The sequence below is a fragment of the Danio rerio genome, chromosome 18 (assembly GCF_049306965.1).
Source record: "Danio rerio strain Tuebingen ecotype United States chromosome 18, GRCz12tu, whole genome shotgun sequence".
NCBI classification, from domain to species: Eukaryota; Metazoa; Chordata; class Actinopteri; order Cypriniformes; family Danionidae; genus Danio; species Danio rerio.
In genome coordinates this window covers 9,816,381-9,834,936 of record NC_133193.1, presented here as the reverse complement: position 1 = coordinate 9,834,936, position 18,556 = coordinate 9,816,381, and the positions used below count along the sequence as shown (strand labels likewise).

General features: G+C 37.0%; 1 protein-coding gene across 24 annotated transcripts in view; it reads left to right on the top strand.

The window, feature by feature from the left end:
* The window catches only part of frmd4a (FERM domain containing 4A), a 291,695-nt gene that overhangs the window by 178,496 nt on the left and 94,643 nt on the right, over positions 1-18,556 (top strand). For 4 of the 24 annotated variants that reach the window (XM_073929264.1, XM_073929261.1, XM_073929263.1 and 1 more), the window contains exon 1: positions 11,236-11,528. The exons of the other annotated variants lie outside the window; for them this stretch is intronic. The gene's annotated coding sequence lies outside the window, so the exon portion shown is untranslated. Of the gene's footprint in view, positions 1-11,235; positions 11,529-18,556 lie in introns of those variants that run through there. 24 annotated transcript variants of the gene reach the window in all.

Here is an 18,556-nt window from a genome sequence, read left to right as displayed (position 1 = left end):
CACAAACACACACTCTGACCACAGACCACATCACTGCTCTCATCATATACACCCACTGCATACAGAGCCTCTGTATGTTTGTGTGCGTGTGTGTGTGTGTGTGTGTGTGTGTGTACTTGTGTGTAATCACTTTTGCTGCTCTACTGACTCGTATATTTACTGAGGTTTATGTCCTAGTTCACACTCACACACATTCTTTCGCACGTTCAGAAGATTTTGCTGACTTACACACAATTAAAGACACACAGAGTGATGTGATGTGAGAGGAGATCTCATTTATCGATTCACACAGTTCCTGAGTCAGCAATCTGTTCGTTTTACACACACACTCACACACTTTTCTTGGTCTTATTGCTGGTGACAGTTACATACACACACACACACACACAAACTATTCTGAAAGCTTTTCTTCTATTGAACATAACACAGAGAGTTGTTGTTGTTGTTTTGCTCAGTTAGGTTCTGTGTGATAAATCATAACTTTAGTTTTTGTTTTAGTGTTTTAGTTTGCTTGGCAGAAAAAGAATTTTCTCTCTTAACCGTTTTTATAATTTTGTCTGTTTTGAAGTTCAGTTGAATAGAAGTATTTTTATAGTGGGACAATTTTCCCAGAAAACACATTCTGAAGGTGTTGTTGACTTGAAATGTTCACCAGATGTTGGTAACATCCAATAAGATCCATATATGAAAAGAAAACAAATCTAATTAGTTTACAAATGAAGTTCTGTGTAATAAAATGAAATGACACCGGGAAAAAGTATTGAACACATGAAGAAAGGGAGGTATAGAAAGGCAGTGAAACCCCAGACAGCAGCTGAAATCTCTCAGTAGCAATCCTCTCCTCTTCTTCAGTGTAAATGAATATCAGCTGCTTCAGTCCAACATCTACATTAGCCAGATGATGAAGATGAAACCAGGGTGGACATTTCAGCAAGACAAGGATCACAGCCAAAGGTACTCTTATATGCTTTCAGATAAAGAAAAGCAAACTGTAGAATGGCTAAGGCAATCACCTGACTTGAATCCAGTAGAGAGAATGCAACATAAAGAACAGCTTTGATAGACGAGACCCACAGAACCATCAAGATTTTTTGATTCAAATATAATTATGTCTTTAAACAAACAGATTCTTGACAGGTCTGCTACACTAGTAACATGCCTATAAAATAATACACACAATCTGATCTACTCATCTAATGAATGAACTGAGCAACATTGCTGGCAAAAAAGAAAAGACTAAAATAATCAAAAAGATACCAACTGAGCAAGAGTCAGTTGACCAACGTACTTTTCAGCCATGTTACTTGCGGAGCAGAGCCATTGAGAAAATTAACACTAATGTTGAACAGATCGTTGTTAAGTGAACGTTTAAACGGCTCACAGTCACATGGATTGTTCCTGAATTGATAAATGCTTTTGAATTCATGTGGTTGGAGTCAGTGATCAACTGCAACATCACCCATAAAAACAGACATAATATTTTCTAAATGAATCAGCATCTTAAACTAATTTCATCAGTAAATGATGTAATCCATTACTCAGTCACTTATTTCACTTGTGAATGAGTCACCATTTTAGAACAAATCGATTAATTTAATGATTCAGTGACTTGGTTACTTGATTAGTTTCTAAAGCCAGTTTGTTGAATCAGTGTTTCAGTAAGTTACTCATAAAAAATTGAATTATTAATTTCTAAATGAATGTTCAGTGAATCATCCATAAAGACAGGCACATACATATTTTCTAAATTAATCAGCATTTAAACTAATTTGATGAGTAATCGATTCCTCACTTATTTCACTTGTGAATGAATCACCATTTTTGAACAAATCAATTGCTTTAATGATTCAGTGACTCAGTTACTTGAATTGTTTCTAAAGCCAGTTTGTTGAGTCAGTGTTTTTGAAAAAAATAGTTAAGTTAGGGATTCAGTAAATTACTCATGAAGAAAATTTAATTATTAGTTTCTAAATCAAATTTCAGTGACTCACTGAATCACCCATAAAGACAAACGCATTCTTTTTTTCTAAATTAATCAGCATTTTAAACTAATTTGATGTGTAATCGATTCCTCACTTATTTTCACTTCATCTATTGATTTAATGATTCAGTGACTCAGTTACTTGATTTGTTTCTAAAGTTTATTGAATCAGTGTTTTTGAAAAAATTAGACGAGTTAGTGATTCAGTAAGTTATTCATAAAGAACATCTAATTATTTGTTTCTAAATCAACCAATGTTCAGTGACTCACTGAATCACACACAAAGACAGACATATACTTATTTTCTAAATGAATCAGCATTTTAAACTAACTTGATAAGCAATCGATTACTCACTTATTTCACTTGTGAATGAATCACCATTTTTGAACAAATCCATTAATTTATTAATTCAATGACTCAGTTACTTGATTTGTTTCTAAAGCCAGTTTGTTGAATCAGCGTTCTTCAATAAATTAGATGAGTTTGTGATTCAGTAAATTACTCATAAAGAAAATCTAATTATTCATGAACCAACATTCAGTGGCTCACTGAATCACTTATAAAGACTGTCAGCTAATACTTCCCTGGATGAATCAGTAATGTGAGCAAGTGAACGATGCACTAAAAATCCATTGATACAATCATTCAGTGACTCACTCATGACCAAACGCCACTCGTTTTCAGGTAAGGGCAGGTTCATGAATATGAATAACACAATGAGAATATATATAAAACTAAATTGTTGAACAGGTTATTGAGTTGTACATTCCATGCTCCCTGTTTGGCATTCATACAACCACACTTTCTAGGCTTTTCTCTCCTCAGATATTCTCAGCAGGGTTGGTGTGTGTTTGTCTGAGGTGGATTTGCATTCAGTAGTTCTACCCTCAATCAATATTCAAAAAGCGTGAGAACAGAATGACTCAGCTTTCAATCCAGAAAAACCCCTTTACAATCATCCAGAAACGACGGGAAAGCATCTCAAAATCTAGATGAATGCGTTCCAGAAAGTTCCAGTAAACTTTCACCGACTCGGGCGCTGTTTATCTGCTCTTGTTTATGTTATTTATTTGCCCCATGTGTTTCCAATGTATACGGTGGGATATATTTGCGTATGTGGGTGTGTTAGTAGACCAGAAACTTTAGATGTTTAGGTTGTGTGTGTGTATGTGTGTAGCGTACAAGCCAGATGGGAGTAAAGCTATGCAGTGAAATTACAGCAGGAGAGATCTCACACACGTTTGAAGTGCTTGCATGTGGGTGTGTGTTGCTTTTTTTCCCCAACGATTTAACTGGAAACACATTTTCTTCTCTCATAATACACACACACACACACACACACACTCTGGCATGAGGCACAAAAAGAGTCATTCCCAGTCTCTTTGTGCGCATGGTCTGCAATGCGTTCTGTATGTAGTGAAGTTACAGGTCTCTTTAGGCTATTCAATAACATTCTCCAATACATCTAAGCAAAGTTATGATCCTCTGTAGTCCAATAGAATACACACCTGTACAGACACAGGTGCTTTGGTGTCCGTCCCAGAAACGTGCTGGGATAACTATTTTACAGTGCACAATTACTTCCTTTAATCCCTTTAAAGATCTCTTTTTATGACCCACGGCTAATACATCTACAGCATCATGTAAGGCAAAATTACCATCAATATCTGCTCTTAACCTCACTCACACCTGGATTCATGAACATTGTACATATAGAATTACATAAACTCGGTGTCAACGCAAGCACACACTCACTCACCCAAGGCTCATGGCCGAGATTGTAGGGTCTTTGATGTGATTTAAAGGAGGTTTGTAACCACTAAGATTATTCGTTAAAGAAAAAAAAAAAAAACTCCGCCCACAGCCAACATCCTACACCCTGAACATGAACCCCACCAAAGCCCTGTGGCTCCATCGTGTAGTTCTTGAGCTGGAGATGATGAGAACATGTCTCATGAAAGAGTCTAGGGTTTGGTTTGGTGTGTGTTTACCGTCTTGGTGAATTTTATGACTGCAGCATGATGAAATGAGAATGACATGGTGGTATGTTTTTACAGGAAAGAAAGAAGGAAAATCTGCATGAAAGAATTTAGTCCTTCGATTGTTGAAAACCATTGGTTTCTTGTTTGATTGTTTGTTTGTTTTTTGGAACATACTGTAAGTGGAGACTTTTGAGGAATGATCATAGACTGACAGAGCTATTAGGCTTTAAAATAAAAAATAAAAAAAGTTTGTCTATATAACGCATTACTGTATCTGTCAAGTTTTTTGGGAATTAATAATGGTTCCTTTTTTATTTACAGCCTTTGTTCACTATATGTCTTACTAGTATGTGAAAGTGCAATGTAAGCCTCCTCAAAACTTCATCTCAAGCTAATTTTAATTCATAGGTGAATTATTCTTTATAGGGCACTCATTGGAAAAAAATGTGTTACAGGGAGCTATTACAAGAGTTTAAAACTCATGACTAATTGATAGATGGATGGATGGATGGATGGATGGATGGATGGATGGATGGATGGATGGATGTATAGGTAGACAGACAGACAGACAGACATGCAGATAGACAGACAGACAGATAGACGGATAGATAGATAGATAGATAGATAGATAGATAGATAGATAGATAGATAGATAGATAGATAGATAGATAGATAGATAGATAGATAGATAGATAGATAGATAGATAGATAGATAGATAGATAGATAGATAGATAGATAGATAGATAGATAGGGTTCTATATTATATTAAGTGGCCTTAACTAACATGTACCTACAGGTACACTGAAATTAATTATTAGTTACAATGTACTTATCTTGTAAATGCATGTTTTACTTATGCTTAATTAAATATCTCCATGTAATTACATCTTAAATTTATTTCTATAATTACACTGTCCCTTACACTTTACCCACACTTAAACCTAACACGGTAACCTAACACGTATATCATTTCAAAAGCACCAGAAGTGTTCTGCAATGCATTATGAACACAGTTAGTACATTGTATTTACATTTAGATGAAAGTACTTAGTAGTTACCAAGCAGGCACAGGACGTCACCATGACATTGTACCCCAACATTGTGGGGACATTGCAGTTTGTTTGGAAATTAAAAAATATCCATACCTAAAATCAACCAAATATCAACTTCTAATGATGTTAAAGCTTAACGTTGTGTAGACGTTACCATTATGACGTCTATCAAACGTTGGATTTTGGTTGCCATACCTGACGAATAAATGTCAGCATATGACTTTGTTTTAAGATGTGGGCTTGAAGTTGGATTTTGGTCACTTTCCAGCATAACCTAAAATCAACCAAATATCAACATCGTCGTGCTATTGGACGTCAAAATAACATTGTCCTTAGACGCTGGCTAGACATTGATTTTTGGTCACCTGACTTCACAAGCTATATTTAGCCTAATAATAACGTCTTATGATGTTGTGTGCCTGCTGGGTAATTCCACTTAATGTAAAGCAGGAGCATATATTGTAATCTATGTCAATGCAGTTAACATATATGGTTCTTTGTCCTATAAAGGGTTAATGTTTCATTTTTTTAATCTCTGAAGTTTGTTTGACTGACTTTCAGGTGAGCTCTCAACTGACTCCAAGGAGATACGCTTATGATGCCTGTATTGAACTGTAATAACATACAATAGTGACTATGATGACAAAACTGCTTGCTTAAGTAGTCTGTTGTTTTTACAGATACATATTGTTGATTACAGATTACAGATACATATTCTGAACAGCAGCAGAATTTGTATGGAATTAAGCCAACACCTATTTTTCAGAGGTTCGGATGGCAAATGAGCCGCACTAACAGAACAAATGCAGAAGAGTTCATTTTGATCAAACCCTGCAGCATCTAATAAAGATAGAAAGTTTAACACAAGTGAAAGAGAGAGAGAGAGAGAAAGTGTGTGTGTGGGAGCAGCATGGACAAAGGATGGACTCCATCTTGTTTCAATTATAGGTCAGCTCTGTTTACATCAAGTTCCAACATTATAGGCCACATACTACAGCCACAACCTCACTGCACAAGCACACATACACACAGACAAACAGCATTCAATCCTTCCTTCCTCCATCCAATTTAGTTTACATCAGCCAAACAACCTGTCCTTAATTCCACAGAAGACGAAGGGGTAAACCGTATGACCACCTTCTGAAAAAAATAACAAACCCCTCGACATACACACACACACATACACCCCGCTTTGTCTCTGAGCCCGAGGCAGTGAGACAGAAATAACCAAACTCAGAGACTCCAAACCAGAACCACATTTTCTTAATATAGAAAGCCAGAGAGCGAGAAGAAGTCAGTTTCCCATGTTTTTAGACGATCAGGGAAATTTCAGCCTTTCATTTCTTGCAATATCTTCCTCTCGCGCCGCTTTAAACACAAAAAGACGGTACGCATTAAACAAGTTGTGTGTGTGTGTGTGTGTGTGTGTGTGTGCTTTGGTCTGGCAGACAGGGGCGGGATTGGCCTCTCAGAAGTTTATTTTAAAACTTCTCTCTCCCCAATCGCAGTCGTGTGAGCCTGGACATTTTCATTTGTTCCGAAACGCCCCCACAGTATCAAGGGTTTTCTTTTGGTACAAACGTTCCCCTCTGAAACACACACACACACAGTTTCTCAGTATTAAACAACGGGCTCTTGTGACACTGTTCGGAACGGTGCCCAGAGGAAGGAGCCAATAAATGAAGTTAAAATATGTATTAGAGATCATGAGGGATTGTTTGGATTGGACAGTAGTGTTTCCGCTGTGGCGAAGTGTCCAAAATCAGCAGCTGGGATGTTGTGTGACTCTCCTTTACCTTGCATTACCTCCATTACGTCCTCGATAGGGAAACAATTGATCCTGCGGTTATCGAATCCAACAAATACATTTTGATTTGCTTGACTTGGGATGCTTGTGCTTGTTTATCAATGGTGTTATCAGCAGCAGTGGAATGATAATGAAATGTAAGCCCACAGTCTAATTGCATTATGTTTGGAGTGTTTTTCAATTACTTCTCAAAGGCTCTCCCATGAGTATGCGTGAGAGAGTGATGAAGAGAGATGGAAAATCCTGACCCTCGGTGCAGTCTTTCTCTCTCTGTCGTTCAAGTGCATTTTAAAGCGAAGCTGAAGATCGTTAAGCCAGCGGCTGTGGAATGATTCTGTGCTGTGTAACTGTAAGACAGAACTCTTTGGGGATGTTTTGTCAAGGCCCAGTAAAGAGAGACGCAACTTTTACTGTATGGCTTTTCAAAACTTATCAGACTTTTCACACTATACACTGAAAAATGGGTGCTTTTTTAACACCGGTTCATTTTCGTATTTGGATAATGAATCCCTGCTGAAAAGTTTTGGCAGTGCCAATCTTAAATTGTTTTGCTTTGCTTTTTAAAAAAAACATATGGTTTAGAAATAGAGTTTTTGCAGTGATGCCATACAGAAAAAAAACTGCCGTTTGTTGTTTGCTCAAACTACTTGTTTAAAATGAGCTGAAACAACAAACAGGCTCATTCTGAAAACCTACCCCTATATACATTTGTGGAGATCACAAATTATGTAGCCAGAGGAACGTATGGCTGCATTTCGTCTTTAAAATGAATGCTACGGGTCTGTATGACGCCATTCCTTTTTCACGATAACCAGCTGACCGCTTCTGTGTGGACAGCTGTTCTGTTGTTTCTAGTTTGTCCAGTGGCTTCAGGTTCCAAGACAAAAAACAAAAGCTAAAAAAATAAATAAACAAGTAAATAACGGTGAGAATGTGGTGAAATCTGAAAACATGGTTAAGGCTGCTGCGAAGGTCTTTCTTCTTCTTCTCAATTGCTTTTGAAAACACTATTGGTTGGGTTTAAGGAAGGGGTTGGGTGCGGGGATCAATCGGTTGGTCAGTCAGTCGACAGCTGCATTTGTTGGATTTTCTTGAGAAGAGCAGGCGCAAATGGCACTTGCAAGAGAAATTTGAGATCTTAAAAAGCATACAAAGCAACCTCTGGAGGATCTGCGAAAAAACAAAAAACAAAACGTAGCTCATGGTATATAGGGAAACAACACAATTTCACAAGTTTTTTTTGGAACAACTTAATTGTTTTTTGTTGTTAATTCCACTTAAATTTGAAAATAAATAAATTAAATAAATGAATAAATGAATGTATGAATGAATGAATACATACATACATACATACATACATACATACATACATACATACATACATACATACATACATACATACAAACAAACAACAGATGTTAACTTAATTCTTTCTTGTTGTCCCAACACAAGACACTCATAATTTTTTTACAGGGTAGAAGAACCATTTTTGTTCTTTAAATAAACATTTGTATTTCTTTGTTTGGGGACATTTTTTTAAATTAAAACTTTAAAGAACCCTCTTTTACTTTGTCAAGAGTTCTTTATGGAACCATCAATGCTAACGCAAACAGTCTTCACTTCAGTCACTGGTTCTACTGCATTACAAATAACTTGTAAAGTCAACATTTATGCTGTTTTAAGTTTAAACGTCCCGTGAAGTGCTTTGAAATGTGCATTTTTATTCGATGGATAAAGTGTAGCTCCTCCTATTAAAAAAAATAGAAGTGACTATAAACTACAAGCTTTACATTTTCATATCAGTTTTATATTTTCTAAATGGGAGTTTGTTTTGGAGACACTTTCAGAAACACTCTCAGAAATTAAGATACAGGAGCTGTCACGGGGGCAGTAACTTTTACATATTTGTACCTGAAGGGTCCATAATGGTTCCTCAAAGGTACATTTTAAGTATATTTGAGTACTAATATGCACCTTTTAGGTACCACTGTGGACCCTTTGGGTACAAATATGTATCTTTTAAAAAGGTGCTGCCCCAGTGACCGCTCCTGTACCTTTATTTCTGAGAGTCCTAAAAACGAGCAATACTGATACTAATATCGAAAAAACTTGTATTTTAATTTTATGGGATCTTTAAGGTCTAAAAATGTCAAAAGATGAAGAAAAACATTGGTTAGACATCAAGTATGAATTGATTGTGCAATGTTTTCACAGATGGACAATCTGTATTACATTGTTTTACAAAGGGATAAATATGTCAAAACACATTTTGTCCAATTTTGTATATTTAATTCTTTGTCATAGTTTGAGCATTATCAAAATACATTTTGTGAATCATTACAGACAATTTATGCATGTAGGCTATGACCCTTGAAAGTCGAACAGCTACTTTTGGTAAACGTTTTTGTTGAGCCCTCTGCGATGTTGACTTTGCGGTCAAACGACCGTTAAACGTCTGTGTGAAGGAGTTCACACAAATCAGCTCCCTCCAACAGTCGGGTTCAGTTTTGCAAGCATCTTTCAAACACTCCCCCCTCCTCTTTAGTTCATCCTGGCCAAACCAAACGGGAAAGGAAATCTGAGTTAGAAATGAAGGGGCGGAAGAAGTCAGGCAGAGAGAAAGAGAGTGCAACCCATTCCCAAATGTTTCTGCTGCGTTTTTCCTGCAAATCCAGATGTGGGTCTGTTAGTCATTGGTCAGGTTCTTTGTGTATGTGTGTGTGTGTAGCCTTGTGTTCCTAATGTTATGGGGACCAACTGTCACAAGTTTAGCAATACAAGTATATTTTGATCATGTGGGGACTTTTTGGTCATCATGAGGAAAATGGCTCATAAGTCATACAGCATGAAGTGTTTTGAAAAACGTATTGAGAAATGCATTGTTTCTGGTGAGGGTTGGGTTTAGGAGAAGGGTTGGAGTATGGGATAGAATCAGGGGCGGATTTAGTGATTTTGGGGCCCTAAGCAATTCCAGCCAAATAGGGCTTAAGTCCTGAAATGCATCCTTTTCTACCTTTATTTAATTTTTACTCATATTGCTGTTTTATTTGTGTTTTCCACGTTTTCAATTAATGCAATCTCTACATTTTAAATAGCTTGTTTTCTGAAAAAGAACTTACAACTAAAAATAATAAATACATTGTTTTAGAATATTACATAACAATTACATTATTATAATAATAATATTATATTTGATTGTATATTAAATATTGTTTAATTACAATTACAATTAAAATAGTTTTTGTATCTCTCACCATACAAAATATGGTAGAAAACGATGTTATATATAGTTTATAGATATAATTTACTTTTAGATATTTATTTGGGGCTCCCAGATTTGGGCCCTAAGCTGTCGCTTACCTCACTTATTGGTTAAATCCACCCCTGGATAGAATATACAGTCTTTAAAGCATAAAAAGCATGTAGTTTTACATTTACATCCATTCCACCTTATTGTAAATTAAAAAAGTTTCAGTCCAAGAAAATTCATTTCAATTCATCAAGTCAAATTATCAGATAGCCTCGGCTCAGTTGGCGTTTCTGTGTGGAGTTTGCATGTTCTCCCTGCATTCGCGTGGGTTTCCTCCGGGTGCTCCGGTTTCCCCCACAGTTCAAGGACATGTGGTGCAGGTGAATTGGGTGGGCTAAATTGTCCGTAGTGTATGAGTGTGTGTGTGAATGTGTGTGTGGAAGTTTTCCCAGAGATGGGTTGCGGCTGGAAGGGCATCCGCTGCGTAAAAACTTGCTGGATAAGTTGGCGGTTCATTCCGCTGTGGTGACCCCGGATTAATAAAGGGACTAAGCTGACAAATGAATGAATGAATGAATAATATCAGATCACCAAATTCAGAATTACAGAAGTATTTTTACAAAAATCACTGGGTGACTACATGCACACGAATGCTACATATAGTATTTGCATATTCACAAACCATGGTAATACCATGCTTGTAGTGTTTTGGACAGCTGCAACCCATGCTTGTTCTTAGGGTTTATTTTATAACAGTGTTCTCAATGTTGTTGTTGTCAATTTATGCTTATTTATTTACATTTTTAATAGGTTATAAATTTATGTTTTAGTCAGTTTGTTTTCAGTTTTAATATTAATGATTTCTAGTGAGTAAATAGTCTTAAAATGTAACGTTTGGTATTTTCGGCAATCTATCATCTACTATTACAATATTTTATTATTTTATTATTTAATAGTTTTTTTATAGCCCAACAATTGCAGGACTGATGCAAACCTGTGATGATAATGAATGTGTGCGTCGCTTTTGCTCAATCACAGCAAACCGCGCCGGTGTCACGGGGGAAAGGCGGAGGAAGAGGAGCAGCAGCGGCGGGAGGAGGAGGAAGGAGGGGTCGGGGGTTGCTGTTGAGGGTGTGTGTGTGTCTATGTGTGTGTGTGAATAGTGTTGTGCGGAGCTGCTTGCTGGACGCGGGCCAGCGGTCCCTGTGAAACAGCGCGTTGAGAGCGGAGAGGGATGGGATGGGATGTGCTGGCACTGCCGCTGTCAGTCCGCTCCGCTCCGCCTGTGCAGCTTCACCGGGGATCACAACCACGACATGGATGATGCTGACTGCGAGGATGGTTTAGGCCGGCGTGTGAACGTCTTGTCTGCGGATTTAACCTATTTTTATTTCTGCTGCTGCTGCTAGAGAACATTTATTTCTCATTTGGACGGACGCGGGATCTTCTACAAGGTAAATCGCGCGCACGTCTCGCGCTTGTTTTGCGCTGGTCTCGCGCTTCTGGATGCGTTAAACGCGCGATTCCGTTCTGGTTTTTACTTAGCTAAACATATGTGCTTATATTTTACATTGTTATGGAAATGGTGGATTGGTTTATGAACGAAGAGGGAGGAAATCATCGTTAAAATCCGTGAAAAGGCTCCTCCGAAGTGTAAACTGTTCATGTGATGCTGCTAGCCTGCTAGCCATTTACCTCAGAAACACCGAGGCATATTATGGGAGAGATACTGCATCGTTTTTTCATAATGCTAATCTGTTTTGACGAACAATCACCCTTGAGGTCATTTTAAAAGCAATTAGCTGTTCGTTTCAAGGAGTTTGCATCCTAAACTTGCTAACTCATTTGCTTTGCTTGGTCACCATTTCTGCCCATTCAGACTCATTCATCCATTTTTCCAAGGCTGATAACCTGTGCTGACAGCTGAGTGAGATCAGATCTGCTGTGGATAGTGACAGGAAGTTAAAAGGATTGCTTGCATGTGACCATCACGGTCGTATCCTTAAAATCCTTGAACAATGCTCCTGTGTTAAGTCTTGGCTTATTAGATTTAACTGGGAATGTCCTGTGACAGACTCATATAATGAACGGGAGCTGTCTTTCTTGAGACTTGTAAACAGGCCAACATGCTAGCAAAAAGAAATATGCATATTTCATCAGGGTTTTGTCAGAAAATATGTGGGACTTTTGTATGGATTTGTGCATAGTTCACCCAAAAAGGAACATTTAGTCACCTTCAAATGGTTCCAAACCTTTATTAGTCTCTTTATGTCGTTGAACACAAAAAAGAAGATAATTTGAAGAATGCTGAATACCTGTAACCATTTACTTACATAGTAGGAAATGCAAATATTGTGGAAGTCAATGTTTATGTGTTTACATCTTTCTTTAAAATATATTCTTTTGTGTTTAACAGAAGATAGAAAAGGTTTAAATCAAATGGTGAGTTAATGATTACAGAACTTTAATTTTTGGGTGAACTATCCCTTTAAATGATGCTATGACAACACTGACACGTTTTAAAAGATTGTTTTGATCTGTATGGACCCCGAAAAGCTGTCTAGACAGCTCAGTTGAGCGTTTTGGATCTCCTATGACACACTTCTAGGCCATTTCAATGTGGTGACTAACATTTCTTGCTTGCTGTCAAGCTATTTCATATCGCTAACAAAAGGCAATTCAATCATAACTTAATGTTAAAACAGCTATCATAACATTATTTATCAATATGCAGACCCTTTTGGATTCTTGGATGCTATGGGAAGTAAAAACGTAAAACAGGAAATATGTTAGGACCATTGTTATTGTTTACACCCCTCAAAATTGTCTATAGTCAGGACGGTTTCAAAACCTGCCTGAATAGACAACATGTTTGGGTTTTCATACCCATAAATCATAGATTTTATTCCATAAGAGAAATCCCCTATGATATCCCCATAGAATGCAAAAGTCTATGCAGATGTGAGCTTCCTACCTAACTTCTATTTAGAGCATCATGCATGTTTTAAAATACAGTCTGGATATCCACATGGGCCAGTATAAGATTCTGACGGTATGATAACCTTGAATAAAAATATCACTGTTTTACGGTATTGTAATAACAGTTCTTTCTGCTGCTTTAGCAACAACACTTCTAAAACATTAGTAGACGGTGGAGTTTCTATACCACACTGTGTCAAGAATTGGATTTATATTGCCTATTTTATGTGTACAATGCTATTGTAGCAGTACCTAAAAATCACACTCATGCAAGACAGAGAGAAGGAACAACTTTTCAGTAACTTTAATCAAAGCAAACAAAACAGACATGTTCATCTGAAGCTCCTCTTTAGGGCTCGACACTTATTAAGCACTCATAACATCGACCTTTCCCCGCCCACGTGGCTCTTGGCCCCACCCACATTAGACCTTTTCATTACGCATCGCCACAACATATTGTTGCATTTAAAAAAAAAAGTGTGTCAGGGTTTGGCGAAGGATATGTGTGTGCAAAATTATAAATTGACTTCATGGCACTCAAAAGTGGGGGCTCGTCCGGGATGCAAGTGAATTCAAGTGAAAACCTCAAAAACAGGTCGCAGACTAAATCAAACTTTAAGATAGAAACTACATTAAAACGTAATAATTTGTTTATGCAAAATATGTTAAACAGATTGGATAAAAATATCACGGTTTCACAGTATTGTGATGACTGTTCTAAAATATACAGTATGAGCAATTCCATGCTAATGTCAACCTTGCCATGAAAAAAATAGGTTTTCACCAAAATAGAGAAACCGTTTCTACACTTTTTTGTGTAAGCAATTATTTTACAGTACTTTAGAAACACTCAAAAATGTTTCTGTCATTGTTTTTAAACTATTATATTCAATTTACTAAAGTCACACAAGTGCCAATTTCACATCTGTCACATCCATAACGGAGAGACGTCACATCCATAATCAAGCTTTTCCCTCATAATTGCCAAAATGTCAAATAAAATAAAATCAGTGATGTTTTTTTTCTATAAAGAGCTGGTTCTTATGCTTTTGATTATTGCTTCTTTTGGGTTGTGCAGTTTAATTCACAGAATTTTCTACAAAATATATTGTATACTGCAAACTCACAGACTTTTTTTTGTCACATCCATAATGCATGTTTATTTTTCTTATTTAAAATATAAAAAATGTTTACAGATTGATATTTTATTGATCTCATAGCTTTGTGGTCAGCTGTTTTGGGGAATATAAACAGTTACTTCAGTATAATGCTAACATATGCTTTCTATGTGAATTTATGTTTTGAGTTTTTACTGCAAATGTCACATCCTTAATGCTGGAACTGCTCATATTCTTTTTAAATGTCTCGGTAAATAACAAAAACTTTTTCCCCCTTTGAACACAATGGCCCAGTTTCAAAAACAGCGCTTAGATTAAGTCAGGACTAGGCCTTCAATGAATTAGCTATTTAAGCCACATTTATAAAATGGGCATAAAAAATATATATTACTGGTGTGCACCTGGAGAAAAAAAAATGACACTGACGTATTTTAAGACATCTCGCTGCAAGTTATTTAGAGTTAAGACAGCTCAAACATGCAATTTAATCTTGACTAGCCTGAACCCTGGTTTGTGAAACCAGGGGAACATGTTTTATTTTGAGAAACATTTAACATATGATGGAACAGTAAACATGTCAAGCTTAATAATTCAAATTAATCATTAACTTCTGCTGTCTTCGTTAGTTTTAAAAACACTGATTTCTTTACAATTTAAAATGTAATTTTTTGATATCTTTTCTGCATTAGATACGGTAAAAAATGTAAATGAATTGTTTTTACATATACCATGGGAACGGTATAGCAAAACATTTTGGCGGTTTTAAAACCTTGACTTTTCCAAACATTCGTATACCTTGAAAACGGTTACCGTCCCATGCTTAACATCCAGCTCATCATGTTTTGAGCTTGGGATTGAGGTCTGTTCACAGACTGTAAACAAAGCAGACTGGGTTGTGTCTATGTAGGCAGCTGTGGTCCTGGTGGTTCAGGGTGACGGATGTCTTTTTTTGTGTGTGTGTGCTGCTCACCCTGTGATGTCTGCACTGCAGGGCAGCCGTGTCAGCAGGTTGATGTACTCTAGCACACAGTCAGGCATGAAAACCAGACCTATAGTCGCCTGGACTTTTATCATCTGTCAGTCTGCACCACGAAGCTTAATTCATACTCAGTTTTGTGATGAGCATTGATTTTTCTGCCTTTGTGGTGATGGTGACCATGTGCGTCTAGTATGGTGCACTGTCATTTTGTTGTCATTGTGCATTAAGGGGGAATAATGGATAAATGCCCCCCTTGTTGAGTGCACAGGGACGTGTCTGAAGGCCTACACCATCACAAGGACGTTAACCACCTCCGTGTTTATTATGTCTGATGATATGTTGTGAATTGGAGGTTCACTAATTCAAATACTCTTACATCTGAATCTTAGCGCTCAGTGACGGTGTCTGTGAAGCTAACATGTAGCTTAGGATTTAATACGGATAAACCGCAATGGAACCCTAAACAGGGCATCAGGGTCAGTCTTAAATCTGCACTAGAGAGTGGGTTTATCATCGGATCAGATTATGTGCTGCGCTTTAATCGTCCTGTCTGCAGTGTGCATCACTGAAACTGCACTTTTATATTAGGGTTGCCTAATAAGTGATTTTAATGATCATTTTCTTATACAAATCACACAAATAGTATTTGTTTATTTGATAGCTGTAAGGTTACTGTGCAAAATCATAGGGGTAACACTTTATAATAAGGTTACATCAGTTAAAGTTCCTTATTGTATGTACTAATGCTGCTATTTTCATCTCGCTAACTTCCAATAATTGCACAGCCCTACTTTCAACATCCATCCAGCTCTTATACTGTTAAACAAATACGTTGAAATGTCTGATTTGTTAGGAATAAAGTATATCCAGGAGATTGGTATTGCAGAATAAAGCCTGACAGGCTTATCGGCAGCCGGCGTGAAGTGAAGGACTGTTGTATAAGACTGAAGTTCTTTATTCAGTGAAAATAACCATCCTAGATGTACTTTATCATGCTTTTTCTGTGGCTACTTGCCACAAAACATAAAAAAAATTGATGCAAAACATTTGTTTTGAGTCGTAATAGTGTATTATTTCTTTAATTAAAGCACAAAGGTGACAAAAAAGAAAACAGCTGATGGAGTATACACTAACTCAGGGGTTCCCAAACTTTTCAGCCCGCGACCCCCAAAATGACAATGCCAGTGACTCGTGACCCCCAATATTCTCTGAGGTGGTGGTTATAAATACAGAAACCTTGTATGCAATGACGCGCACAAACACACCAATAGACCCAAGTCTATTCTTTGTTATTTTTATGTATGTCAGTGTTGTAAATGGGCTAGAAAGTTTAACCTGGTGTTACAAAATCTGCTGCATCTGACAGTATTGCTGTGTCTTTAGTATAATGTAATTACCCGAGAAGTCGCAATCCAATAGAACTAGTAACTATAAGCTACTATAGTAACTATATAGTATATAGTAACTATAAACGACTATTTTTTTCTCTTCAGTAGGTTATTGATAAAATACAGTAAGTCTTAAGGTTCATTGTCCCCCGACCCCCACTTTTAGAACCTCTGCACTGACTGGTGCATTATTGAGTCACAAGATGGCATTAAACAGACAAAAATGCAAAGCTGACAGAAATTAAACTGGCTGAATAATGCAACCTCTGGACAGTACGCACTAAAAAAAAGTTAATTAACAGGTTCTAAATTCTGTGGTTGACATGGTGTTTTTGTTTATTTACAGTTGTGAATTGCATCATGGGAGCTTGATCTCTGCTCTGTTGACTTTTAATGTTAAAAATTCAACTCTGCAGTTTAACAGTGACTTTTATTGACATTTAAGTAGTTTGAGACAAGATATTTTTTAAAAAGAATAATAGGGCTGGGCGATATTGCAAAAAACAAAATGCTTTGGATCTCATTGGCCTCCATTGGAAACTGACAGCCTTGAAGCGTGCGCTCAGCAGCCATGTTTTAATAAAACTATATTCATACCGAAACTACATATCAAACTTTTTGGATTATCGATATTGACAGTGTTGTTCGGTCAGTGAAAACCAATATCGATTTTATCGATCAGCCCTAAGAAATAATACAGAGCGAAATAAGTCATTAAAACAGCAGAAAAAGTACTGCCAGTTCATAGCCAGTTTTTTTTTTTTTAACCGTAATTTACAATATTAACCCAGACAATAAATCACTTTAAACTATTAAAATGTCAACAAAAGTTTTGTAAACTTTTCAACATTATAAAAGCTTTTGGAGGAAATATCAATATCTCATAATGCAATTTAAAAGCGAAAATATGAATCACAAAATAAAGAAAACTGCAAATTTATGGATATTTTTTCAGTGTATATTAATTTATAAAACAGTCAAAAACCACGACAGGACTGAAAAGCATGTATGTATGTATATGTAAGTATATGAATTTGAATGTAATCACTGATGGTCAAGGTGATTTGAAGTTCCCTTATGAGTCTATGTTATTCAGCGGTTGTTATCTCAGAATAACATATTGGTAAATGCCATAACTGACCAATCAGAATCGAGTATACCAGACAGCTGTGTAATAATCGATTTTAATGACCTCGCAGGTTCACAGGGCAGTGTGAGTGTAGTGTGTGCCACTCTGGAGAAGAAGTGACTCACCAGTCAGTGATTACAGGCGAGGCATTTTGTAAGCCCACACCAGACACAGCACACAAACACACCACTGCAAACACAATCCCCAGCACCTGATTGCTAGATTCTGTCATTGTGGTTGAAAGCCGTTCACCTCCCCCTCCAGATACACCAACCCCGGTGTGGTGAGGAGCGCTCTCATTCAGTGGAGCGGAGGTGTGACATCTTCTTGAGCTTCAGGCTGTAAGGATGTGCTCTCATCCTCGGCATGCTGTTTGCTGCATTCAAAGCCTCGGGTTTTTCTTTATAATCTCCCGTTGTGCAGTGGGAAGTGTTGCTGTCAAGCCTGACGCAAACTTTAATGGGTTTAATGTGGTGATGATGTACCAAAACTGCAATGCTTTTGAGTTTCCGTGAGGTAAAGTTTAATCTTTTATGATTGGGAAGTCCGCCCAATATCAGGCACCACAAACTTCACGTGAAATCTGTGCCCTCTGAAAGCTTCACAGATCTCTGCAGAATTGGAACGTGACTCTTGCACATATGACCTCCTTGTTTGTTTAGTAAACGTTTTGGCTAATTTGAATATGATTTCAGCTGGCAGTAAGAGTGTAGTGCTGGGCTTTACTTTGTTTGAATAAGTTCGATTGAATTCTGGAGCTCTTGAAAGTTTTGATTGATTAAATATGATTGTATATTTGCAAAGATATTGAGTTTCAAATAATAATTAAACATGGCTTATTTATTTAGACCATTTCTATATTTGTATTAGAAACTAGTTTATTTGAAAT